At 39.0% G+C, this 26589-nt stretch overlaps 1 protein-coding gene across 2 annotated transcripts in view; it reads left to right on the top strand.

Moving 5' to 3' along the window:
- RARB (retinoic acid receptor beta) overlaps positions 1 to 26589 on the top strand; it is a 334393-nt gene that overhangs the window by 7182 nt on the left and 300622 nt on the right. For both annotated transcript variants that reach the window (XM_030007663.2, XM_030007661.2), the window contains exon 2: positions 2483 to 2577. The gene's annotated coding sequence lies outside the window, so the exon portion shown is untranslated. The remainder of the gene's footprint in view (positions 1 to 2482; positions 2578 to 26589) is intronic.

The following is a 26589-nucleotide window of genomic DNA, read 5'->3' as shown; positions in this document are numbered from 1 at the left end:
TAAATTTGAAATGGCTGTTATAGTTTGGTGTAATAAAAAAGTGCCTTTTTTCTTTTTTTTTTTTTTTTTTTTTTTTGAGTGACTAATGAAGCTCTCTAAGGTTGATTGTTGACATGTCCTTTGGTCCTGATATGGTGAGAGTACTCTTCGTTGATGGAGTGGCTCACTGTTGTTAGTTGTGGCATCATGTTTGACCATTTGTGTTTTGTAATATACAGCTTGGATATAAGATGGGCTGTTTTTCTCAAAGAGTTGTTTCATATTTCTCAGAACTAACTTTGTTCTAAGGCAGACAAAATATCAGCACTTCTTGTCTTGGGCATCTGGTGTGAGGTCGTAATGACATCACCAGGAATCCCCATAGATTTGGCCTTAAGACTTCAGTTTCTCCTCGAGTTAGCGATGACCAAATAATCTATGTTATGTGAGTTGTAATTCTGCCAGCAGTATTTGCTCAAGCAGTATCTCACTGAAATAACGTGAACTTTATATATTGATGTCTGTATGTTCAAATTGGAAAATTCAGTAGTGGAGAACAAGTTTATTTCTTATGCTGTAAGTCTGTGTGCATACATGCTTACTTGTGGGAGAAGGGGGGAGGAACGTATCCACAGTAACCCCCCTGCTCCTCCCCCAAAAATTATGTGTTTGGTTTTTTGTAAATGACATTAAATGCCTTTTACCAGTACTTGAGTTAAATATGCTAGCAGTGATTCAGTCTTAAAAGTTAAGATTCTTGTTCAGCTTGTCAGAAAGACTGTGGGGAGACAGTATATACATATCTATATATATATATAGATATATATAGATATAATTAGCAGCAGTGTAAGTAGATACTATCAATGCAGGCTGCTGTATTTTCTCTGTGGGCCACATTGAGCCTGGCCTTCCTGCAGAGGTACAACGGGCTTGTATAAAAGCTTGAATGATTGCTGTCGGCACTCTGTAGGATGCATAGACTTCAGAGGCTTTTCTCTCCAGGGGCTGCCTACCTGTTCAGGCCACAGGATGGGAATCGAGGAGGCATGTTAAGGAGAACAGGCTGTTGCTCAAAAGGGTATCGGGCAGGAGATACAATATCTTGTACACCCAACAGGGAAGGGAAGCTGCGGTTTTTTTGCTTTGGCCCTTACCTTCCTTGAGTCCTGCTTTTGTCTTTAATATTCTTAACTATATATATATATATATATTTTTTTTAGCATTGAGATTCAAGCTTTTCAACTCTAAGGCTTCCAAAAGGACCTGAGAGTGACTTAGTAATCAGGAGATATTAGCAATTTTGAATCCCTTTTATCTGCTCTGTGTATTTACATCATACTCAGGGTGTGTTTTCCAGCATTGTACACATATAAAAGGGAAAGGTGATTTCTTTAATTTTTAAATGAAAGCTGAAATGCATGATTTGTTATTGAGGAAGCGTAAGAAAAAGGCCAAATATCACTAGATTCAGATCAGAAATACAGGAGCAGCTCTGCTGGTTCTAACAAGATTGCGATACAGAAATAGCTTTGCTGGTACATCTGCTGTTTTATACAAAATCAGTCTGGGTTTTTTGGTTGGATTTTACAACCAATTTTGACAATGTTCAGTGTATATCTTTGATTTAGACTATTTCCTGATTTGGGAAGCCAGTAGAGAGTGTTTTCAAAGTAATATTAGGAATACTAAGGGCTGGACAGGCAGGGGCGCTTTGTTAGTTCAACACTCACTGTTTTGTGCTGTTCATGTGGGAAGAGAAACACGAATTGTCTTTTGTGGCTGCAGCTCCTGCACTCTGGTAGAGTCTGTCTGAGACCAGGCAATTCTCAGTGGAAGATGAAAAAGGCCAGTACAGAGCAATTCCTTTTTTTCTTTTTTTTTTTTTTTTTTTTCCCCCCTTTTTTCTTGTCTCTCTTGACTTCTTTCTCTCTTGTCCTGCTTTTCTTGTTGGGCAGGAGTGGGTTGACAGAAACAGTGCCTAGCTGCATCAAAAGGATCGGTAGAGGCCATGTTATTGAAATCACATTTCCGTTTTTTAAAAAGGGAGTAGAATTTTCTTGTGTTGATGGTTCAGCTGCAGTGGTATTTCAGCTTTTTTTTTTTTCTTTCTCCCAAGTTAAGTTGACTTAACTCAAGTGTGTGCTCAGTGTTACTGCAAAACAGTTGACCAGCCCTGGAATTCCCTTGGGTGCTCACAGGGAATTTTGGCATAGACACCTACTTCTTCCTTGAGCTGGAACTGAGGAGAGGGTCAGAGTTGCAATTGATAGGGGTGTTCAGTGGGAAGAGGAAGAAAGGAAACATGTCACGAACCTGAGACGCTCTCATTCAGAGACTTCAGTGAAGCAGGGCTCTGGTTTTGATTTGTCATTTGTGGATATTGGAGGTAGCATTAAGGTCTTCCCTGATTTTGCCCTGAGTATCATTGTTCTGGTCATGAGTATGTTTGTCTTACTCCTTCAAAGCTTCACTTCGTAACTGCCCTTTCTCCTTACTCTTCCAGGATGTCAAACTGGCTTAGGTCCGTGAAGACTACTCTGGTGTCAAGCTCCCTCTGACTTGCCTCCAGTTCTCAGGAGCAAAGGTACAGTTACAGGGGTAAGTTAAAATCCACTCACAGAATCCCCTGAAGGAAATGAGGACTTTAATTAGTGCCCTCTCCTTTTCATGGCAGTCTCTGGTAGTTTGGTCCATGACAGCAGCCTATCAGTAATAGGGAAATCCAAAAGAGTGGAGTCACTTTGAAAATGTAGTGAAAAGTTAATGAATAGAGTACTTACAGGGAAAATACCAATGCAGGCTGTGTCAGGTAAGCACTTTAAAAGTGAAAAGTGCCCCCCTGTTGGTTTGTTCTCCTTTTAACCGATCTCTTTGAAAATCTAATTGGAATCACAGTTGAACTACCATGATAAAATATGTTTTTGGTAGATAAAGTTGAAATTATACACATTTAGCAATTGGGAGTGTTGTTGGAAATAGTAGGCACATGTAGAAATGAACACAAATTCCCATTTCTTGTTTCATCCTAAGGGCAAAGTACCCTTGGTGCAAAGCCCAGGGGACCTATACAGTCATTAGCAGATGGAGGGGGACATTAATCTTCTACCCACAAATCTGCCCCAGCACATAAAGCAGGGAGCGTCTGTTGTGAGGATTGCTAGAGGTTGTATTAAACATGATAGTATAGTTTATAATCACAGTGCCAGTCACTCTTGCTGTTCATTGCTGTGTTTTCTTGGTACTCTGTGTCTCTGGATTTCACTTTTTCTATTGGTGTATAATGGAGTAGTGACAGTGCTTCTGCTTCTTGAGATGTTGGCAGAAGCTTCTTCCAACACTCTTAAAAAAATCTCTTTCTTGCTGTAAGCACCAGAGTATGTTAGGATATACTTTAAGTACTTTTTTGTGCATAGGGAGAAATCTGATTTTTCTGTGTCATTCAGTCTTTCTCATTTGGCAGTAAGCTAGGAGGCAGGCATGGTTAATGAGGTATCTCAGCAGCGCATTTTTATGGGAGCATAGTTTAAGGTTAGGAGTATGTCCAGTCTCCAAACTGCCTAGTGAGCATTCTGTATTTGGAAACAAATGCCATCTGGCAGTGGTTAAGGAGTACATGCTTATTCTGCTCATGATAGCCAAAACATGCTCCCTGCTGTGTGCTTTTGGCAGCTTTGTGCTGGCAATATGTCTCAAATGCCAGTTGTGTGTCCTCCTTTCTTCCTCGTAAGTGTGTCCCGTAAGGCATGATTTAGCCTAAATAAAAATGTGCCTCTGTTAGACTTGGTAACATATGGAAAGAAAGAGACTGCTTGTTTTAAAAAAATCAAAGTCTTTCTGAAACACCTGTAGTACATTATTTCCACTGTGGAAGTGAAAAGATGATAATCATGTTTTCCTATACTCAGTTGCACATTGGCCTTAAATTCCTGAAGATTTGATGATTTTTGTGACACCAATTCATAGGCATGCTACACTGAAAAAATTTGTGTAATTTATTCTCAGAACTCTGGGTGGAATTTCAGTCCTAAAGTAGCTGCATATTAAGCTTATTTGAAGCTCTAACTCTACTTATCTGTTCAATGTATTAATTACATTCATGATCAAATTTATCACATTAATTTGCGGTCTGAACATATAGTCATCACCTCTTATATTTCTTCATATTTGTTGAATTGTTTTAAGTCAATAAACATCTAAAATAAGCGTTACATTTTATTGAAAAGATACCTTATGTGTAGGCAGCCTGACTTTTACAATCAAGTGTTGCAAATGTGCTTAGCTGAATTATTTGAAGCAGTTTGTGCATTATGGTACATTGGATACAAATTCTTAAGAATCTGAAGGTAAGTAAATCCAGTTTATGCTTCTTTGTCATTTTTATCTTCAGTAACAGTTTAGCAGGCTAAAAAAAGCACAGTTTTAAAAAAAAAAAAAAAAAGCTAAACAAAACAGTGAAGCTTTTTAGTTAAGTACAACTGCATTTAAGGTCCAGTCAACCATAGGCTAAGTAACCTGTGCTTAGAACTTGGCTTTAGAAATGTTTATGTATTTAAGCTCTGTATTGCTTTTTCTTTGAGATGATCTTACACCTCCTTTGTTTGCAGCAGATCTTGCTATTTGGCAAGACGATAATTCTCAAACAATTTCAATGTCTTTTTCTAAACCAATGAAATTCTGTTGAGATCTGATAAGATATGGAAGTTTAAAAATCAGTTTCTCTTCTCTAACCTGTGTTCATTAGGAAAAAGTTATCACCTTGCCAGAATCATGAGCTTTCCCAAAGCTGGGATTACTCAACCAGTAAAGAAGGGGAGGAGCAGTACCCATTGGAAAATGCTAGGTTTTTGGTTACCCTGCTTCCGTGTATCTGTTGAAGCCTGCCTGTGGTAGCTGATTTAATGCTCCTGTTGCCCACTCTGCTTTCACAGTAAGAACAAACAATGTGCATTTCCTGGGTAGGAGGTAAAAAAAGAGGGCCTTACTGTAACCCGTTCCTCAAACCCATAAGCTTACCTCAGCAGCCTGATATCACGATAGCTTTCTCTCTCTCTGGCAAGAAGGACTCAATTCAGTTGCTTTTAATAGCTGATCTAAAATGGTTCAGATTTCCTTTTAAGTTCTTTGTTGCATCCATCATCCAGCTGTATCCTGGATATCCAAGGACATGGACACCTATGTTCAGGTACCTGAATACTTTCCTGGTTGTCTGTGCTATAGTGAAGTTGAGAATCAAATCTTGCTGTGATCTGTATTGAAGGAGCAACGCTGCATATTGGTTAACTTATTCATGCTCTAAAAAAACCTTGGGTATGACGTGCAAAAAAGGTATTTTAGAAAGTAGGTTGCAAAATCAAACCCTCAGAAGTTGTGAAATGTCAGATTTATGTTATTTTTTCTGTGCCTGTAATTGATGCAGGAATATAGATCTTGCAACTGTAATTTGATCATATCCTAGCCACCTGAACTGGATAACTGTTACATTAAAAGACGTGTGGCATGGTCATGGTATTTAGTAAACAGCATGGTGGCATTTGTGTGTGAGGAAAAACAGTGTTCACAGAAGAACATCATAGAATTTGATGCTAAGTTGTTATATACATGTAGAAGATAAACAGAATTGGTTCAACAGAATTTAAATTCCATGTCAGCTAAATATATTTGCATTATATAAACTTAATGTGGATTCAGACCTGCAATAAGTAAGCATGTTTAACATGATTGATTTCAGTGAAGTTTCTCCCATTTATGCTGGTGTCAAATTCTGCCTCTAGTCAAAAAGAAATTTTCTAAAAGTTCTGCCAACACAGTTTTGTCTCGGAACAGCTCTGAGGCTCGCCAGCAGTGTTATTTCTTTTGCGTTGTAGGAGCAGCTCTAGTTACATGCCAAAATATGGTCTTATTTTTAAACTGAAAAATAAATGAAACCTATGTAGAAATGGAAACTTTATTGAATGCCAGATTCTGACCGCGTTACTCCCATTGGAACCACTAAGACCACTTTTGCAATCTGCTCTGTCTTTATAACGTTAAGAGGTATTTCACAATGTGGGAAATACTGGAAAAAATGAGTGCAAGAAGGGCAGGAAACATGCCAATGTCCATGTCTTTTTTTAAAAAGTTGTTATAACCTACTTGCTGAGATGTGTTTTATGCAGATATCAGATTGAACCAGGCTTCAGTTGTGGCCAGTCAGCGTCCATTTCAAAAGTGTTATTTTATAGAGAAGAGGCACGTTGAAAAATTTGGGTACCTAAATATTTTCAACATAATCATAATTTCATGATTTTGGCCTGTTTTCCTAAGACAGTAAGACTTAAGATCTGGGAGGCTCTGTCTGTCAGGCTTCTTTCCTTCCCATTTTCATTAATTTTTAAATTTCTTGTCCAATGTAAGCAGAATTTTAAAAAGTTAGTTCCAGTAAGATAGGGGTTAAAACAGATGGAGGGATTTGGGAAGGAGAAATACAGTACTCAAGAAGAGATTGGTTTGCTCTAAGCATATCCTCCTCAGATACCAACCCTAGTGAAAAAGGCCCAGATGTTTTGCCTCTAGCAGCGTGCAACCAGTCAAATCCATTGAGGGCTCTGAGAAGAGACTCTAGCGATTTTGGGCAGTCGTTGACTTTCAGCTTGTGTGAAAAGGATAGAACAGGTATGCTATCTCATCATTCTACCGTAAAAGGCAGAAATTTGTGTTATTAATCCGGAAGACGTTCTGAGTGGATTTCATGACAGTCTCAACTTGGTCGTGTGATGAAGTCTTCAGAGCAATTACAGAGGTAAGTATAATCAAGCTGAGCTCTGCAAGTGTGGTGAATGCTAAAGGAGACAGCATTTTGAAAGCATATTCAGCCAGGTAGTACAGATTAGCAAGGAGTCTAGTAAGACCTGAAATGTTCACTAGTTTTGATAGCTGAAGAGTTGTTCTTGATATGCCACTAGACAGCTGTGGTCCTGCTAACCTGTGGCTTAAAGATAGCATATTGCTTAGCACAAGTCCTTGTGTGTTTGACAGTAAGTTGTTTATAGACCAGTGTGGCTGGGTGGTGTTACACTGTTGACACTCAAGATTTTTATCACCACTTGTCAATGATGAATAGCATTATTAGCAGTGTACCTGGTAGGGAATGCGTAGTATTTGAGGCTGAAGTTAATTCATAGGATTACAACACAGAGGCCGGTCTGATGAAGTGCCCTTCCGACCCTGTTCTTTCTTGGTATTGGACTTTCATTAGGTTCTAATCTGCAGAGCAAAAGCTCTTATATGAGGAACTCGATTCACCTTGGGCGATACATAGTCCTTTTTAGACTGGAAAATAGGCATGATGGATTTGTGTTCTGAGCAGATAGCCCTTAGCTCAGATGACAGATTTTGTGCATAGGCCTCCTGCTTTGTACGTTTACACTGCTTTTGGGGGTGGAGTTGTAGTACTACTTCTACTTGCAATTGTCTAATACTTGCTACTTTTATCTCGATTCATAAGATGGATCTTCACTTTGTACCTAAAGGGAATTAATAATCGTCTTCTGTAGGCTTTTGGCAGGGCACGGTCAGCTCTAGGGATCTTTGACTATGGTAATCTCATTGGCAAAAGATGTAACTTGACATAAATTGGATTTCCTATTTTCTGAAGCTTGAAGCAACCTGTACCTTTGAGTTTTAGAAAGAGGATGAAGATTAAGGGCATAAAAAGGCAGTTAGACAGTAAGCTTTCACTGACTGTATGTGGTGCATAACTCCTATTTGTATCTTTGCAAATCTTAATTTTTCCTTGGTGTGTCTGGTGGGTGTTCAAGGAGGCAGCAAAGAAGCTACTTTCGACTACTTGGTTCTGTAATTATAAATACACTGACTTTGGTATGAGAAACATCAGACAATAAGTCTTGGTGATGGTTAAGTTAATTCACTTTTAGAAGTTCAATAATTCATCTAAGAAGTGTCAGCAGCTGGGTCTTGTTAATGGTAAGCCTTTCATTTCTGTTAAATCAATTGTGAATAATAGAATCCTTCAGAGAAAAATGATGAAGTAAGCATTGATTTCCAAATTGGGTTTCTGATATTGGAGCATTAATAAAATCTAGAGCAAGCAGGCAACTAGGACCTCATACACTCTGATCACCTAAGTAGTAATCAGGGAAAATCAATGATTTTTGTGTATGGTGCTAGATCTGTTAACATTTCATCTGTCGCCATTCATCATTGTGTCTATAATTTCATTTTTATAATTGTTTTGATTTTTTGGGGCTTAATAGTATGCATTGAATCAAGCATTTACCGTCAAGCTTTTGTGAAACAGAAGTGGCATTGTCTACTGTTTACTAGCTGTCTGTCTTGAGTATTTCAGGGCTTTCTATAGTGGTGGTCAAAGTAATGCCTATGTGTTTTCAAATGAGGTTCAGTCTTCTTAGAGGAGTTCCAAGCAGACTTCGTGGAGTCCTCACAGCTGCAAGGAGCCGTGTTGCTCGCTTGTATGTAGTCACATTCAGTCTCACCAGCAGGGCTGTTACGAACATTTCCAGTAACGATGGTAAAACTCTGTCAAAGGAGAGCAGTTGTAAAGAACACGTTCAGAACAGTCAGGCTCCTGGCATAGCTTCCTCGGCAACATCTTCCTTGGACTGCTCCCCAGCTACACCTTCTGGCTCTGTGCGCTTTGTTCCAGGCTGTCCTGTCTTGTTGCAGAGGGCTGTGACTGTCTGGAGGTGTCAGAGGAGGAGATTGATGCGGACATGGCCAGATTCTGGCCTTTGCTGCCTTTAACGCAGAGGACAAAGATTTTGGTGTCAGGAGCATCAGCAAGAGACCTGAGAGGGAGTAGGTGATGGTAGAACATCCCACCGAGGCATGGAGGCCGTAGGCTTTTGTGGATGGGATACCTGTATGCCTTGTACTTCCAGCCTCAGAGTCGGTGAGGTTTTGTAATGCAGCGTGAAGGTTACAGACTTGTGGGTGTGGGGTTTATTTTCTTTTATTATTTTTAAGTCTATTTGGAGGCTGGGTTCAGTGGTTTTGTTTAGAGCTCCTAGGCACTGGATTTTTCTGTCCAGTATTGTGCTTACCAGCGATCTCATTTTGTTCAAAGCTGTATTGAATTTGTATGGAAACCCACATACAATCAAATTTGCTTGCTGTTGAAGTCAATGGGAGTTTAGGCTAAAACTGGACCAAGATTTGGCCCATAAAGCATAGCAAGAAAATTTAACAGTTATAATAAAACTCTTAAGGCAAATAAAATGTTCTAGCAGGTGTTCATAAACGTGCTTTATGCTCATAGACTCTGTTAAATGTTAATACTAAGGTCCTGCAGAAGCTGCACATAAGGACTGTGTGAAGGAAGCAAATGTCTGTTAAATGTGCTGTGCAATATTGTAGCAAAGGTGGGTGGCAGTGCAATGCCACGCTACCTATTAGACTGAAATATGAAAGCTATTAGAGATTCTGCTGAATTTTCATTTTGTGAGGGAGTAGTTTTCAAGAGAGAACATATATAAAAAAGCCATGTGTTGTGCAAAACTAGAAGCGTCTTTGTCAGTGTATGCAGTTTTCTTGGATGTATGCAGAGCTTATTAGGGACAACTGCTAACATACTGTATTAACAATAAATTTAAAATAAGACAATACTTGCAAGGAAAATAATAGCTGAAAAGCAGCTATTTATTTTTTGCATAATTCATTTTCTTTGAATTAGGTCTTTTTTTTTTTTTTTTTTTTATGCCTTAGATGAACCCCCAGGCAGAAGTCCTAACATGACCCTAAATACATTTTGAGCATAATAGGTGTTGGCAGGATTTTATATTTAGATCTCTGTCTTATACTAACTCTTAATATTTTTTCAATCCATCACTTCACCATCAAAGCACTACTTCATCAAAGCACAGTGAGGTCCGTTTCAGATTTCCAGGAGCTTTCTGGCCTTCTTTCTGACTTCTAGGGGAAGCATTTGTTGGCTTTTTCAGCAGGTTTTGCAGCATGCCCTGAAAGCTGGTAGCTTGTACTGGCTTGGCTTCTTCTAGCAGTTAATTTCATTAGGATTCAGGTCAAACCCATGGGACAAAAAAATATCTGTGTGTTCTGGAGTCCGTTCCTAAAATGACACCATGAATGCAGCAGTCATTGTTAGAATGTGTTTTGTTGGTGTTTGATTAATTGACTGAGTTATCATCTCATGAATGCTCAGTCATTGTGTTGCAGGATAAAAGCAACCACATATTACAAAGATACTCTCTTTCCCAGTTAACTTAATTTTCTGTGCTAAAAGAGAATGCATTAGCTTGGAAAACACTAAGATGGCTGAGTGAGGGGAGGTCTTTCACATGACACTTAGGTCTATCAAGTTAGAAGCATCACAGCTGCCCTTGTAGCGCGTTCCGCTGTCAGAATGTCCAGATAAAGTCAGAAGGACTCTTCCACTGTTGCCTTGGTCTTGTCCTCAAGTGTTTGTCCCTGCTGTGGCAGCGCTGACATTTTTTTAGCTGATGGGGGCAGGGGTGTCTCAGAAAACTTGCTTTGTTCCACCTTGTTGTGAAAAGGGTTGAAGCATGGACTTAGACAGTGAATTCTCATCACTTGCTTCCCGAACAGTCTCAAACCACACCTCCACAGATGGAGGTTGGTGGGACCTTTGAGCTTTCTCCTCTGTAGTTGTGCTGCACTAGTGTGCTTATGAATTTTCAGACCAAGGCTGAAGATCATCATCAGCTAGCAGATTGGGAGTTCCCACACGTAGTAGAGTCTCTTTTCTTGTAATTCTTCTAGGACAAGGAGGCCTAGCAGAGAAGCATGGTGGGGAAAGACTAGGAACTGCTTTTAATCCAGTGGAAACTATGTCAGTACTTCTCTTGTAAGTTGTGGCACTTCTAGAATAGTGATATTCATGCAGAACTTTTAATCCCTGTGGTACATTACAAATGCATTGTGTGAGAATTAAATGTTAATTGAGGCCATTATTTTATGAGTGGACTATTTATATAGTAAAGTTATTTGAAGTAATGGGCCATGAATGCATTTTGTTTATTAACTTCCCCAGTGCTCATTCTTCTGTATCTTTTCTTATCACAGAGCAGTAGTTTTGAAATGGAAGGCTCTCCAGTGGCTTTAAGACCTGCAACATATAAGGTGTGTTACTTATAAATAGTTTTCTTGATTTCAAGATATGCAGCAGCATAGAGTCAAAGCCTTTGGAAGACTGAGCTTTCAGGTGACTTTCTACCTGAGGAAGAAAAAACCATAGAAGAAAAGGATATTTTTTTCCCCTTTGTTTAAAACTTGCTTGATTCAGGTATTTAAATGGTCTTCTCCATTCTAAAGATGAGAAAGTAGGGTAAGGAAAATGATTTGCTGTGTCTGGGATTATGAAGGGAAGTCTGGCAGACAAGGAAATTAAATTGAGATCCCCTATATGTCAGGCTAGTTCCATAACTACTAGAATATCCTTTCTTTCTTTTCTAAAATGTCTGTCAGAAATGTTTAGTCAAGTTTAGGTTTTGTAGGATTTCCATAGGACAACTGCTCTGTGGCCCTGAGGGTGCGAATACCCACAATTTGTATAAGTTCATCACCCTTTGAAGTTGAGAGTACTGTATCTGTTATTAAATCTGGAAGAAATACAGTGTCAAGCCAACATACTTGTAATAATATTTTGGATTTCCTTCTCTAATTGTTTAATGGAATTAATATGAACGTTTTGGCTATAAAGTTGGACAGCTGCAGCAGGATGTGATTTTTAACTGGCTCTTCTTTCAACACATTCTGGCAAACTTTACAATATGCAATGTTATAAAAGTCCCATTTATCTGTCATGTAGCTTTCCTGCACTTCCTTCATTTCCAGTTATTTATCCATTGTTTTTTTTAAAGGCCAAGTTCAAATTGTTCCTCAGTTCTCAGTTATGATAAAATGCAGTGCAAGGCAAAACCCTTGCATGCCGCCTTCCCTCTCATCAAAGGTGCTGGGACTTGTGCATGAGCGGTGGTTACCTGACGAACTGCAGCACTAAGTGATGTAGTGTGTAACTATACTACCTGTCTGTTCATCACATCTTATCATGGTTTCCTATATGTGCTGAGAGACCGTTTCTGCAGTTCAATCTTTTGCTTGTTGCATCCAAACTCCGTTTCAAATGCTTTTGTCCAAGTAAGGAAAACATGAGGAAGTTGCCCACAGATCCGTGCTAAACTCTCGTTTTCTAGTAGAAACTGTTGTGTGGTTTTGGGGGTTTTTTTGTTGTGGTTTTTTTTTTTTTTTTTTTTTTTTTTTCCCCTGGCCTGTTATGTGCTTGTGAAATTCTGTAAGCGTTTATCGTTTTTTGATATGTTACAGTACATTTAGGCTCTGGACTTCTGAGCATTGCCAAATGAACACAGCAGAAACAGTCAGCTGTTCGTAAGGAGGGAGTATTGTATTTATATAATAATTGTATGCTAATAATATAGAGAGAGTATATGACAGTTTAATGAGGTTTAAGTACCACTGGGTTGACCTGGCAATCTGTAGCGCTCACCGCAGCATGGCCGTTACCTTGCCTGCGTTGTTTTGTGCAATTCTGGAGGCAGCAGGTAGGAGAGCCATCATCACAGCGAGCTCCAGGGGAAGTCAGTTGCCGTGTGTGCCAGCGGGACTGTGCCAAGCATTACATTTTGTCTCTACAACTGGGACAGGTTCGGGCACTCTAAATCAATTACGAAATTGAGTATTGTCTATTTTCTTGGAAGATGTTGCTTTCTACCCCTTGGTAATCGTGTGGTGTCCAGAGTGGCTTAGCTTGGAAAGCTTTCAGGGCTTTTGCAGGCCACCAGGTTCAGAGTCTGGAGTCAGCTGGCTATAGCAAGCAAAGAATGGTGATAAATGATAACTTGAAAAAAACCACACATGTGAGAGTCCTGAATAAATCCAAGATTAAAGTAATTTATTCTGGATGATTTTAACAAAAAGGCAGCTCTTATCATTTTAAAAGAATACCGTATAAACTCATCTTCTGAAGGTAAAAGCTATCGAGCACAAAATCATGATATTACACCAGATACCAATTACTGCGGTTTCTTAATGTGGTTGTGTTTTTTGGTTTTGCATTTATTAAATATTTAGAAGTTCAACTGTAGATATTTTTAATCAAAATCAGAATTTTCTCACAAAATGGGTGATTACATCATTTGCACATTTATATTGTAAGACATTTTAACGATATAAGCATTTTTTCATTTAGGCAGCAACCATAATAAATTGAAATAAAATTCAGCCTTGATTGATGTTCTATGTGTCATGTACAGGGCAAGTCCCATCTATTAAATGTGGTTTGCCAAGGCAGCAATATTAGTAGCATTTGAATGTTTTTCTTATTAAGGAGAAAAATGGTCAGCAACATCAATACCGTCTGCTCCAAAGACCATGGTAAATGGAAACTGCCTGCAGCGCATTTGAATTCCTCACTGTATTTGGGATGAAGGTACGATGCAGGCAGTGAGAATTTTTCTTTTTTTCTTGAAAATTAGGATAGACTATTACAGTTCTTAGGATGAAAGAGAGAGGCTGATTACAACATAATGGAGTGTACCATATTCATCTCTTTGAAATATGACCTCACTCGGCCTTTTCCATTTTACAATCGATTCTCTTATTCCCTTAATGAACCTGTGCGTTCATGAGTCTTCCTTGGAAGTATGCACATGAAGTATTACAGTAGCAGAGAGTAATTGTCTGACAAGCAAGTGCAAGTAAAGTGTCTCTCTTGTAGTCTTGTTCAATAACATTATGGACCATTAATGCATCGCATCAGGTTCCATATTGTTTTGTTAAAAATTATGCAACCATATTTTTCTCAGTTGTTCATAGTTTTTCTAAAATGGTAGCTTCAGAAGACTGGTTCAACATCATCTGGCTTTATTTGCAGTACATATGTGTAAGAGATGAGCTATCAGAAAGCTACTCCTACAAAGTCAGTGCTCTGTTATCAGGTACTGAAACTGAACAAACTGTAATATTATGTTAGAGAGAAAGGGCTCTTTGAGAAGAAGAAAAAGGTATGAAGTTATGTAGATAATTACTGGAGGTACCATCATTTGGAAGATGTAATTTTTAAAGGGTCAAATACCTAGCATGTGACTTTTGTATCTATTGGCTTCTTTTGGCTATCAATGTGATTAGATGTAATAAGAGAATACTGTTAATTATTATGTTGTATGTTTTAGATATATGTGTGTGTGTGTCTTTATTTGCATTTTTGGATGTATTTTTAATATAAATACAGATTGCTTATATAACTATAAACTAATATGTATTGTATATAGCCATAGCTAATATAGAAACTATTTATAGATGGTTTAAATACATATACGTGTGTATGTATATAGTTTTATTATCAACCCATAGGTGCTAACTGCCTGTTGACCTTTTCAACTTGCTACGAAATACAAAGCCACCCACGTGGTGATGTTCAGAAATACAAAACAACCTGGATGGTACCCAGGGTCAGACTACAAGCATAGAGCTTGCTGTGTTCACCACTGGGAAATCAGGAGAGCAGGGAATGTGGAACAGACTCCCTCGTACCCCAGCCTAGCTCTAGTCACAGAGCTGCCAGGAAGGCTGAGCCTTACTGGGAACTACCCAGGAGCGTCGGCAAAACCTTTTGGAAAGACATTGAGACTAAACCACAAGCAGAATAAACCAAACAGAGAAAATTTGCGGAAGCCTAAAACCTTTGTAAATGGCAATTTCATTGAAATTCTAAGCATTTGATCTATTACCACCAGCACTGATTTGATAAAAATGACCATGAAATAAAGATTGAGCTCAGAGAGAAGCAACGGTCCTGTCTGTTATGTCAAAAAGATAATTCATCATGTCAGAAAGCAGCGTTTCCTTTCAATTAGGTCAAAGTCAGTGTCCTAAAGTGTGAAAATTGCCTTCAACAGCAGACCTGTTCTGGTCGTGAACTGTTGTTCAGGACTAGAGATAAGAAATAAGTAAAAGTAAGGTTAATTTTATAAAACATAAGATAGAAAAAAACCCTCAAGTTTTGGATCGCGTTAGGCCTATTAGAAGTTTTTTATTACTTTGGAAGAAAAAAACACCTTTGCAAATGTAATGCATACTCTTCTTTTTAAATCATAGCTTTCACTTTTGATGAAACTTTTGTTCCCGAGCAGTGTGATCCAAATTGTGTTTGTTGCAGACATGCTAGTGGTTGCTTTTTCACTTTGCCCTTCTCCCTTAACCTGCTCTGTAGGACTATGGATCTTTTTGGTTTTTAGCAGTTTCTTTAGTCTGGAGTAGTGTAGCTGACTCCATGCAGGTGGAATCAGCTTTTCTTTTTTTGAATAGAAAACTTACTTGGAAACACTACATCCTTTTTTTTGTTGTTTGTTTCATTAAAGGAACCCACAGTGTGCTGTCAGGATGTTTCACTGTGGTAGGGAGTTCATCTGTAATATTAGGGTTTAGCTGAAAACTGACAGTTGGGGGGTGGGAGTATTTTGGTTTTTAAATGTTGAGAAAGAAAAACCATGCTAACAGATTGCCATTTTTGTCATCTGGGAAATGGTGTCCAGGATGGTTGAAAATTTGGTCAATTTAATCCATCCAGTTTATTGCCAGTTCTTTTTTCTGTGGTTGATGTTGCTTGAACAGGAGTGAGACTTCTGCCAAGCAAAAAGCTTGGTCGTACAGAACGTGGTTTTGCGTGGAGGTGTCCCAAGAAGCCTGACTCACTCACTGTGTGTAGGAGAACCTGTGCTAGTACATTGACCATCACCTGCTTCGGGATGTAAGCTCCGCTTGCGGTATTTCTGTAGTGTTTCAGCATCTTCATTATCTCATCATTCATGTAGCATACATACCCTTCTGTTTTCAGCAGGGGCTCTTCAGCTCCTGTGTATGAAGCGACTGAAGTCCCATTCAGGAAGCATGTATTCAGCGGGGGTACTTAAGTGTGTGCTTGATGATTAGACCAAAGCCTCAGCTGATGTGCATTCAATCCCACTGACATTTAGTTGAGGCTTTCCATGAGTAGGAATGGGTTCATGCTGAAATGCCCTTGAGTAATGAAGAATGAAATGGTCTGTTCAATACCACATTGTACACTCTTCAGAGAACTTGAGGATAATTTTTTAACATGTGTTAGTGATGAAGAAAAGTGAACTGTTTGCTTGTATCCGTCAGATCAGAACTGTGTTACAGTAGGTTCTCACAAAACAGGCTTTAAAGAATCAGTATCTCTGTCTTGAACAACCTCAGACCTGTGAGAGGACAGCTTGCTGGGAGGGCAGCCAGAAAGGCTGATCTACATGCTGGTGAGCAATTTATCTAGACTTATGGAGGCTTTTGGTTAAGGTCCACCTTTCAGAAGATTCACATGTGCTTAGATAATTCACTTTTTATATTTAGTAGATAGGAGGAAAAAGGAAGCATTATTCTTCTGCGGAAATATTAGGAATGGTGTTCAAGAGTCAAATGCACAAAGAATATTCCTTATTATCAGTTATCTATTAATCATCTTCTTACTCTCCAGCCAATTAAAAATACAGTTCTTTTGGTCTCCAACAATTTTTAAGTTGAGATTAACTTAAAAGGCTATGTTTGTTTTATTATTTGTTTTCTGATTTTCGAGTTCGTAAGGATCATACGTTTTCAAGTTTTTTACTTTGCAGTCACAGGGCTGAGAAACTTGCTTAATTTTTAAGTGGAGGATGTGATGTAAGTAATGTCATTTAAGTAAGTGATGGTTAAGTTGTAGCAGTACAACATTAACTGCAGAGTATGAAATTGGCACAGAATTGGCAATTTATTAAATGAAGTCTGAAGGAACAATCTACGGTTGTGAGGTGGTAGTCCAAAGAAGAAAGGAAGCTACATGCCTGCAGTCCATCTCACTTTTACATCCAGCATTTACTATATTGATCCCCTCTAGAAAAGAAATAATGTACCATTCTTTTTCTAAAATATTCAATTCAGAATTGCTTCTCTTAAGCATTTTATGATCGCATGGTCTACATCTTAAGTTACTGGACTATTTTGGTTCCCAGTTTCAATAATGTTTGTGGTTTGTTACCTACTCTTGTTCTGATACTTTAAAGCTTTTGCTGATAATAAGTACTAGGAAGGTGAAATGTATTGCATTCTTGGATGTATTCAGATGCTATGTTTACAGCTGTGGAGATCAATGCTATTTTTGTCTTAGAAAGCTGTTTCTTAAGATAGAAATAACTATCTGATACTGTGCTTTTAGAAAAAAAGATTGCTATAGTAGTATTTCTGAATCATTGATTCTGATGATTTTAGATGGAGACACAATAGCTGAAATAAACAAGGACAAACTGTTTTTAAAAACATGGAAGAAATTCCCCCCTCAAAAAGAGATGAAAAAAGCAGTGAGAATGGAGTCTAAATGTAGCACTTGCTGCTATAAAATCGTGTTTGACCCATTGGAGCAATTTCTTACTGAAAGCTGACTGCAACCTCGTGTACCAAAGAACTTTCTAAAATCCCAGAAATGGAAGTGCTTTCTTTATACATCTTAGCTACATTTGTGAGCTGACATTTAAATGGATACAGGTTTTGTGTGGAATGCATGTGAGCTCTTGGAAGCATTGCTGTTTGCAGACTTTTGAGTTTAGAAGAGTGCCTTTTGGGACAAATGCTTTTTTTCAACAAGAGGAGTGAATTTCACTAGTATGTAGTATTTCATTCTGGATTGTTACCCCACTTTTGGATTGCCCAACAAAGGACTGAGAAGAAAGAAAATATGTCAGTTGGCGGTGGTAGCAGCAGCCAGACAGGTTTAGTGAAATATTGTGAGTGCTTTGATGTGAATCATCAAATTTAACCTCTCCTTTTCTTGGTTATATTGCTGCTTATTGAAAGGGTTTGTTGGATCACAGGATGTCTATGGCTGCTTTCTCCGTTAAGAGTAGAATCCTCCTAGGAAGCAGAGGCAAAGAAAGGTACACAAGATGATAGACTATAGTAGATTGTGTCTCGTTATGAGTGTTTCTACAACTAGGTCCAATGAAGAAGGTACAGGTACAACTAAAGATGATGAACAGGTACATTTAAAACTAAACCAGACTATTATTTCGTGTTAGAAGACATTAATGGTTAATTTTTTTCCTAGACTTTCAAAAAGTTCTCATTCCAAACTGCTATCCTATAAGAAATGTTTAAGAATGTCGAATGGAGAAGCATGAGGCAGACTCACTGGAACCGTTCCTTCGGCAGGAGTTGCGGTGTAGCGTAACTCGGGGTTATACTGTCTTCTGGGGTGTGTGTCATGCTCAGAGGCACTTGGACACTTGGAGAGCATAGAAGATTAATGGGAAGATGTAGGAATATGAGTAGTAGGGTGAATGTTATTAATGTTACTGTTGTATAGCAATCCCAAAAGATGAGTAAAGAGATGGTAGAATTTGTGGGTGACACAAAATGAATTGGAGGAAGGCTGATGAACTTTAGGGGGTATCTAGCAAAGCTTAGGGAATAGCCGCTGTGATGGCAGATGAAATTTTGCAGCTGACAAATCCAAGTAAAGTCTTCTGAGTACATAATTTGACCCAATTGCATGTTGCTGAATATTAAATTAACGACACTTGCTGAAGGAAAAAAGCTAGCAAGTTAGGCTTTTGTCTGGCTCTTAAAAAAAAATTTAAAAAAGACAAAATTAACAAAAATAATTTTATAAAACAGAGTAGTATTGATTTGTGGTTAGTAGTTCCTGCTGGTTTACATCATGATGCTTTATAATAGGAATCCTTCATTTTGTTCTGCATCACTCTGAAGAAAATGCAGTAAAAATAGAGAAGGACTGCAGGATGGGCAGAAATGATTTGTGGCATTGGAAGGAATTCCTTGTGACGATGTACTGGAAGAAATAGAACCAGCCTAGGTTGGAGGATGAGTAGTCAGTGGGGGGTGTATGTATAAATAAATCATGCGCTTTAACTTACAGCAAGAACAAAGAACTACATTGAAAGGCAATAAATGGAGATAGCTGTTTGAAACTTTTTTTTTTTTTTTTTTTTACACAATACATAATTAGCTTTGGGAACTTTCGGCAAACTAGGTATCTTGGTCTAAATGCATAAATTCAAAAAGAAGAATGGACAGTTACATGGATGATTAGAACATACGCATTAACAGAAGTTGGGATAAACACCCCCTCCCAACCTTAGAACTATGTTTTAAGGCATAGTTATAGGAAAAAAACAAGTTTATTATGGGCAGGTTATTCTGTACTTGTGCATTACAATATACCTTTCTTTGTGGTACTAGTCACTGTTAGGGCCAGAGGTTATGTTAGACCACAGATTTCATGAGTCTGACTCTCCATTTTGATTGTTGTTTTTTTCAGGATTCTTACATTTTCATGCATCTCCAGTGCAGCAGAAAGTATGTGATTCTGTGACTACTGAAGTCTCAAGCTTATAGTAATTCAAAAGGGAAGAAATGGTCAAAAAAAAAGATTTTTTTGGTTTTTTTGAGTGCTTATTCACAGGAGTTATTTCTGAATAAGGGAAGTATCTGATAAGTATCTAGTGATTATTTATATAATTGAGAATGTACTCATGGAAATGCCCTCAAGAAACCCAGATTTTGAATCATACTGAATAGTACGTTCAATCAAGGATTCACTACACAGTTGTCAAAAGTATGTTCCAGGATGGTGCGTGTACTTGCATGTATTCATGTGTTAGCTGACTATGGATTATTTTTTTCCTTCCCATGAAAACTGACACTGTTTTGGATGAGCCTTAAATCCTGGGCTGTGGTGCAGCTTGTGTTTTCTTCTGAAACAAGGTAAATGTGTGGAACTTATTCAAGTCCACTAGCTGTTATGAATATATATGCTTCTCCCAGGGCAATGAGCACAAGCAGCTACTGCCCATTCATAAATATCTTATTCTTCCTATATGTAATGGGACTCCAAAGACATTCCTGTTCTCGTGGCCAGGGCTGCATTTGCAGTGAAACTGCATCTATTGTGTAGTGTGTAGTTATAGTTTATGACATTTGCTTTTGTTAGGGTTTCTTCTGGGTAATCAGCATTTCAGCCACAACTCCTTTTATTTGGAAAATGCAATCCTTATACAGAAGACTGATTTTTTTCGTGAGGAAAAAGCAGTGGAGTCACAAACAAATGATTGCACTAAAACTGATTTGGAAATCTGTGCAGGATGGAAGTGGAGGTATATGTCCTCCCAGAACATAATGTTCCCCAATATTCCTTCATAGCTTTTCATCAGCGTAGCGGGGTTGTAGCTTTTTGTGTGTTGGAGGATCTTGCATTTATACAAGGTGAAACTAATTGCTGTGCAGCCAGCCTGCCTTAAATATATGGTGCTGCTTTCATCTTCAAAATAAGTAGAAATTAGCTGATAGCCAGTTCTCTTATTCAGTGCAGGGGCTGGGTTTTCAACTTGTGTATGAAATCCGAATCTGACTCCAGTTGTAAACTTCTGTTTCCTTCCGATGTGTTCATGAACAAATACGGAACATGACTTACTGCAGAGAGGATTTGGCTGGACCCAGACCCTGGATCTGATCAGCTTTAGCAGCGTGCTTTGTGAACTTCCATCCTTTAGATATGCTGGCTGCCTTTAACTTTTGAACAGGTAGGGTGTTCTTCCCTTCAGAATGTGACCTTAGGTGGAGAGCTGTGAAAACTGAAGGATGCTATCTCAAGAGATTACAGTGAAAATTCTCCCATGTGCATGCGTCACTTCTTTTAGCATTAAAGGAAACTATGTGCTCACACTGAGGATAGAATAGAGCCTTTTGTTAATATCAAAGAGCCAATCAAGGAAGATTTTTTTACCTAGAAAGCCTCCTGCTGCTTCCTAAGAAGTTCCCTTTGCAAAGCACAATGATAAATAATCTTACTTCTTCACTCATTATATTACCGAGGGATATTGTTTTGTACCGTTGCATTCAGCGAGGCTGGTGAAGTTCAGCCCTGTTTGATGAGATGGGCCAGTAGCCCTGCAGAAGGTGATGTGCTGGGCTCGTTCTTCACAGACTCGAGCCCCAGGTGCTGTAGCCGGGTAGTTTTCCAGCGTTTGTCGCTCCGACCTGCATCTCTGGCTGCCAAGCAGGAAGAGTAGCGAGGGCTGGGCTTCACGGGGAGTGTAAATATGGGGGGGGGGGGGTATTTGACAGATCTTCCTGGTAAGTGCAATAATTCCTACCTCATCTTACAGGCTGTATGTAAGGATTAAAATTCCTTTTGCTTACTGTGCATTTACTGAAAGTGCTGTAGCAGATCTGTTAGATTCTGTTTGGTCTCTGAATTGTAATAAGCTTTTTTCTTTTTCCTACAAAACTGTTAAAAAAATCTCCAGGTATTTAATGCTTTTTGAAAATACTGTTCTTTGTGAATAGACAGAAACTAATTTTAAATAACTGGGTTTTATTGGCATATAATTTTATTTTAAAGAAACTCAGGCATATTGCTGAGGATTTCCCCTTCAACAACTTACATTTTCCTCAAAGATAAAAATGCTGGAGGGTGGGCAGTTCGTGAGGGTGCTTTTTCGCTCTTTTTTTTTTTTTTTTTGAGGCAATTTCAGTGAAGGACACTGTAACTACTTATGCTGTTTGGTGAAAGAATCGGGCATATTATGCCAGAAACAGGAACTGCCTGATGAACTGGAAAGAAATGAAATTGGTAGGGGTGATGTTACAGTAGGAATATAGAGCCTGTTCCAGAGCATTTACACATGAAATTAATTTTAAGCTCATGCATTCCTCATTGGTTTTAACAGAACTAATCAAGGACTTGGCTAAGCCTGCGTTTAAGTGCTCTACTGGTTGTGGCCGTAGTAAAGCGATTTTTTGCGATGGAGCACTACAAGCCTGAAAAGTCAGTCTCCTTAATACAACTTTTTTGACCGGAGCACAGCGGGTGCGGGAAGAAGGGGAGGGAAGCGCTTATCTGAACGTGAAGTGCTCGCTGTGCCAGGTGAGCGCTTTGGTGCTGGGTGAAGGTCGCAGTCCGGCCTTGCGCCGCGGTACCCCTGTGCAGTCGCAGGGCGATGCTCCTCAGCCCGTGGCTTCCAACAGAGAGAGCCGAGACGAAAGGCAATGTTGTTTTTTCGCTGGCTGAGATGTAACAGGACCTTCTGAGGATGGGAGTCTTGCTTGGGAACGCTTTAGAAACTCAACAGATTAGGCAGGTGAGGCATCAGACTCACCAAAAGAGGGGAGAATGGGAAGGGAATAAAGCCGCTGGTGCTCCCCAAGCCGTTCTTGTTTCCTCTACAAATCTCTCAGCTCCGTGCTGCCTAAATTGCTTTAGGAAGGGTGGTGTCACTTGCGATGGTAAGACGTCATTCATTCCACGTGAGAATAGCGTGGTTTAGCCTGCACGTGCTCTCAGGTGGTGGTTGTGAGCTCTGGGCAAGGACTGAATTGCTTTAGAACCAAACGGTGACGTGAAAGATCACTCCTGCCCGCCCTGCGCTGCCTCGCCGCATCTCCTGGATCTCATTGCCGCTCTGAAGGGCTGCTTGTGCTCTCCTTGCTTTTTGCATGTGCTGTCAGGGCAGGTAATGAGAAAGTGGAAGGTGATTTGAGGCGTTGAGGCTACGGCTGACTTTTAAGGAGCCCCTGGATATTTTTGTGTCGCGTGTTATTTTACTGCCAGTACTTCGGAGATGTGCTTCCACTCAGTGGAAACTTTGTGTTGCATAAAATGTACGTAGCATTTCCTTTCTTTCTTGTTATTAATAACTTACATTACTGAAAATGGAAAACATTCCAAAAGTAATTTAATTTTGGCCTGCAAAACCGTTTGGTTGTTTTCATCCATGTTTTCAGCTGGCTTTACTTTCTTGTCCAAATACCTGAAGTCATCAGTGTAAAACCAGGTTTGTAGGGCCTAGTAGCATGGTAGGAGTGAAGTACACTTCTGTAAATGAGGAGTCAAAATTATTTTCAGTAACAAAGAGTGCCCCAAGTTTCCTGAGAATCTCAATATTAAAGTTTGTCACTGAAAAATCCCTTTTTTTATTGTTGCTGTTGTGAATATTAAAATGACTATGTCTGTTACACTGACTGGTGACTTTGAATTATCATAATCTCAGTACAGATAACTGTAGTATTCCTTTATAACTATTAATGGAAACTTATTTTTGTAATTTTTGAGTGGTTTTTAGTTAAAATTTAAGATTTTTTGAGATGGTTTGTGCTTCTCTAAATGGAAGGAATTTGTGTAATGATTTATATGATCGAAGGAGTGACCTCGTGCATTCTGAAATAAGCAGTAACGCAGCTAATTAAATAATATTTGTCATGAAGGCTGAGCCATGCCACAATGCCTTGAGATTTGCATGTCAAATATATGAATGCTCTTTCACTGGGAAATAATGATGAATAAAAGGAATTGAAAGGCTGTTAAGATTGGAAGAAGCAAGCAAACTCAACTGAACAAGCTCCTTTAGCTTTTTGTGCTGTATTTGAAAACATAAGAATTTAATTTTATGTGTTTATGTTAAATTACTTAAGGCATCAACATCCATGGCTACTAGTAGTCCTGGTCCTCTTCAGATTTCAGAGTGAAATCTGAAAGAAGTTTTGTTTACTCTTCATTTTTTAGGAGAGGAACCCAGAGAGTCATTGGCTGTACACATCCTGAATGCCCTGCTCCTAAATAAAAATATATATAACATTGTATAATATTACAGAGTAAAGTATATAAGATTTTTTTTCCCTAGATATGAATCTTGCTAGGTCTGGTTCTCTCATTTATATTAAAGGTGTTCTGTTCTACTCTTGATGTCTTGACAGTGTAAAGGTCTTAATGATCCCTTTCTTTTACTGCAGTGATGTAAAGCAACCTTATTAATGCGAGTAAAAATTTGGCTTAAGGTTTTAGGTTGTAATGTCCCTTGTGTTTAAAAGTCTTTGCATCCTTTCTCATGCTTTGTCTCTATTAAAGAACGGTTTAACTGTGGGAAGGACGCACATCATTCATTTGCTCTGAGGCTAATATCACCGTTTCCCTGCAAAAATGTCATTTGTGTCACTGCATATTGTATTGTGCTCTTAAATAATATTTAATTCTGTGACCTCAGTTCACCATGCCTTCCCAATTGTCCATTAACTCTCATCTTCAAGCAGAGGCAATCTTTGCTGCACGGATACTAAGAAGAATGCCTGTTAAAATTGAAATAGGTTTCAAAAATACGATACCTTGTATGTTTGGCTCCTCTTGCACTGTTCCTTTTAATAATGCTAATTAATGCCATACAACCTGAGACATGAAAGTCAAGAATTGAAAATGGGGGAGGGAAGGGGCTGAGGAGGAAGGAAGAACAAACCTTTCTGACATGCACACACCAGGAAAATGCAAGGTTGAAAGTAACCGTGTCAAGTTGTATCACCTTACCATTCAATTGCTCTCATTTATTCAGTAATTAAGTGTGAATATGAACACCTCGGGTCTGTTTCATTTCTTGTCATGGCAAACCAACTTCCATCTTTGGTTGTTGTATAGCACTTTGATAAAACAGTGGTAGTAATTTTAGAAAAATTTAAGTTATCTGGACAAGTTAAGACATCATCTTAACACATTTCTCCTTCCAGCCTTGAAACTTGTGAGAGACAGATCAGACAGAGCTTTCAACAGCTAGCAAGCTGCAAGGAGGATTTGAATAAAAATAGTAACTTGAATATAGTTAAAAGAATAAGGAAGGGCCCATATACTTTGTTGCTGCAAGGAAGAAAACTCTTTGCAGTGCATGGATCTCCTTTCTCATCTCTAGCTGGCTTGTTTCTGTTTGGGTTTTTTTTTCCCCCGTTCACTGGAAATGCCTGTTAAGAAACTCACTGACGATGGCGTTGGAAACTTGTCTGTCTGCAGCTACCAGCTCAGTCCAAGTGGTTCCTCCCTCTGTAATCTTCCTTCCCGCCTGCTTCTTTTGACATATATGGAGTGCAATGGTTAAGTTTTTCTTCCATAAACCTGTTAACACTTCTAATTCCTTTTCACAGCTGCCGGTTTTCCAGCTTTGTGAAGCTCTTACTGTAGGCAAACGTTGCACGTTTGGGGCTGAAACTAAGATTCAAAATAAATTTTATGTCAACATACTGCTGTTCACACATTTAGAGCACATTTTAGGTTACAGTGTTGTTAAGGGTGAATCCACCTAACAATAAAAGGTGCAGAACATTTGGAGGGATAGGTTTAGAGCTGATCTGGGCAGTGTTGTTCGCTGAAAACGGTTTTAACCTGTTTATCCCAACTCAATGTTGGCTCCTTATCTCTGGATTTCTTCATGCCTTTATAGCCTTTACAGCGCACTATTAGTTGCTTTCTGACTGGGATCATTAGTAACTTGTCACAGCTCACTCATCTGAACAGACATGTCAAATGCCAACTCTGCTTGTTTAGTTTATTTGGCTTGCTTGGCAGATTCTTAACCACAGAGTGTGGGATTTTATTCAGACAAATTAGTGAGTTTTTATATTGCTGAAGTTGCCTTTAAGAAAGGGTTTTACTGAACAGATTTGACTTTGCTAACAACTGTTTTGAGAAGTGTATAGCTGGTTCCATATTTCAGTGGTTATTCTGAAACCTAATGATGACCAAATAATTTTGGAGCATATTATTTCCTTAATGTGGGATTATCAGTGGTTTCAAATTTTTCTTTTTCCTCAATAAGTAATGCTGTACTGAAGAGTAAAGTTAGTAGCTGTACATGTAAGCTATCTACTTTACAAAGAATTTCTGCTGCTACACACGTGCCAGTCTATTCTAGTTCCTTTGATCTGTGGGAAAGCCAGTCGGACTTTCCAGGGAAATTGTGAACACTTGGATGCTGTGGAAACTCTCCTGGTGTTCAGTTCACTGTTGTCACTGGGAGATCTTCTGTGCATTTCCGATAGTGTTTCATCTACATCTGTACAACTGATTGATTAACAAATCGTTAATAAGTAACAGACACAACTGTTGATCTTGAAGGTTTATGTCAGGGGAGTGCAATAACCTGTTGCTAATACGTGGATGCTGGCTCTGGCTCTCTCCTTGTTTAATTCTGCTGTCTTCTGGAGTTGGTCATTTCCCATGGTGGGAGGCGGGATGCTTACTGCCGGTGGTGACGGTGGTGCCACCTGAATCAGATACAGCTTTCCTAGTTGGAAGCCAGTAAAGAAGAATGAAAACAGCCCAGAGATTTTTAGGGGTGTTGGGCTTTTATCTCTGAACAAAGAGTTGAGGTGAGCTTGCATAAGGGTGGCCCCTGCTAGCTCATGGTGTGTTACTTGCTGGAGATGTTAGAGGTGTCCCTGTCCAGGGGACAGCTGAAGTTCTGAAAAGAATATGGATTAATACAATCTGCCATGAATCCGTATTCAGACCAGTGTGTTAACTATAGCTGGCATTTTCACAGTGAGTTTTGGGTTTATCTGCTGTATGATTTTCCACAGCACTGCTAAAATCCAGCCAAAGTGGTGGCTGCAGAGCTTCTCTGTGTGTCACTGTATATTCTGATTTGTACTGGCACTGACAGGTACAGCGCAGAATAACCCTGCGTTTGATACAATGAGCAAGCACGCCTTTTGGGCTAAATTTCCATTTCCTTGCTATCCCTATTGTAAGCAGGATTTGCATATTTAATTCTCTTC

This window comes from Aquila chrysaetos, chromosome 3 (genome assembly GCF_900496995.4).
Source record: "Aquila chrysaetos chrysaetos chromosome 3, bAquChr1.4, whole genome shotgun sequence".
Taxonomy (NCBI): Eukaryota; Metazoa; Chordata; class Aves; order Accipitriformes; family Accipitridae; genus Aquila; species Aquila chrysaetos.
The sequence above is the reverse complement of the archived record's forward strand: the minus strand, read 5'-3'. Positions and strand labels throughout refer to the sequence as shown.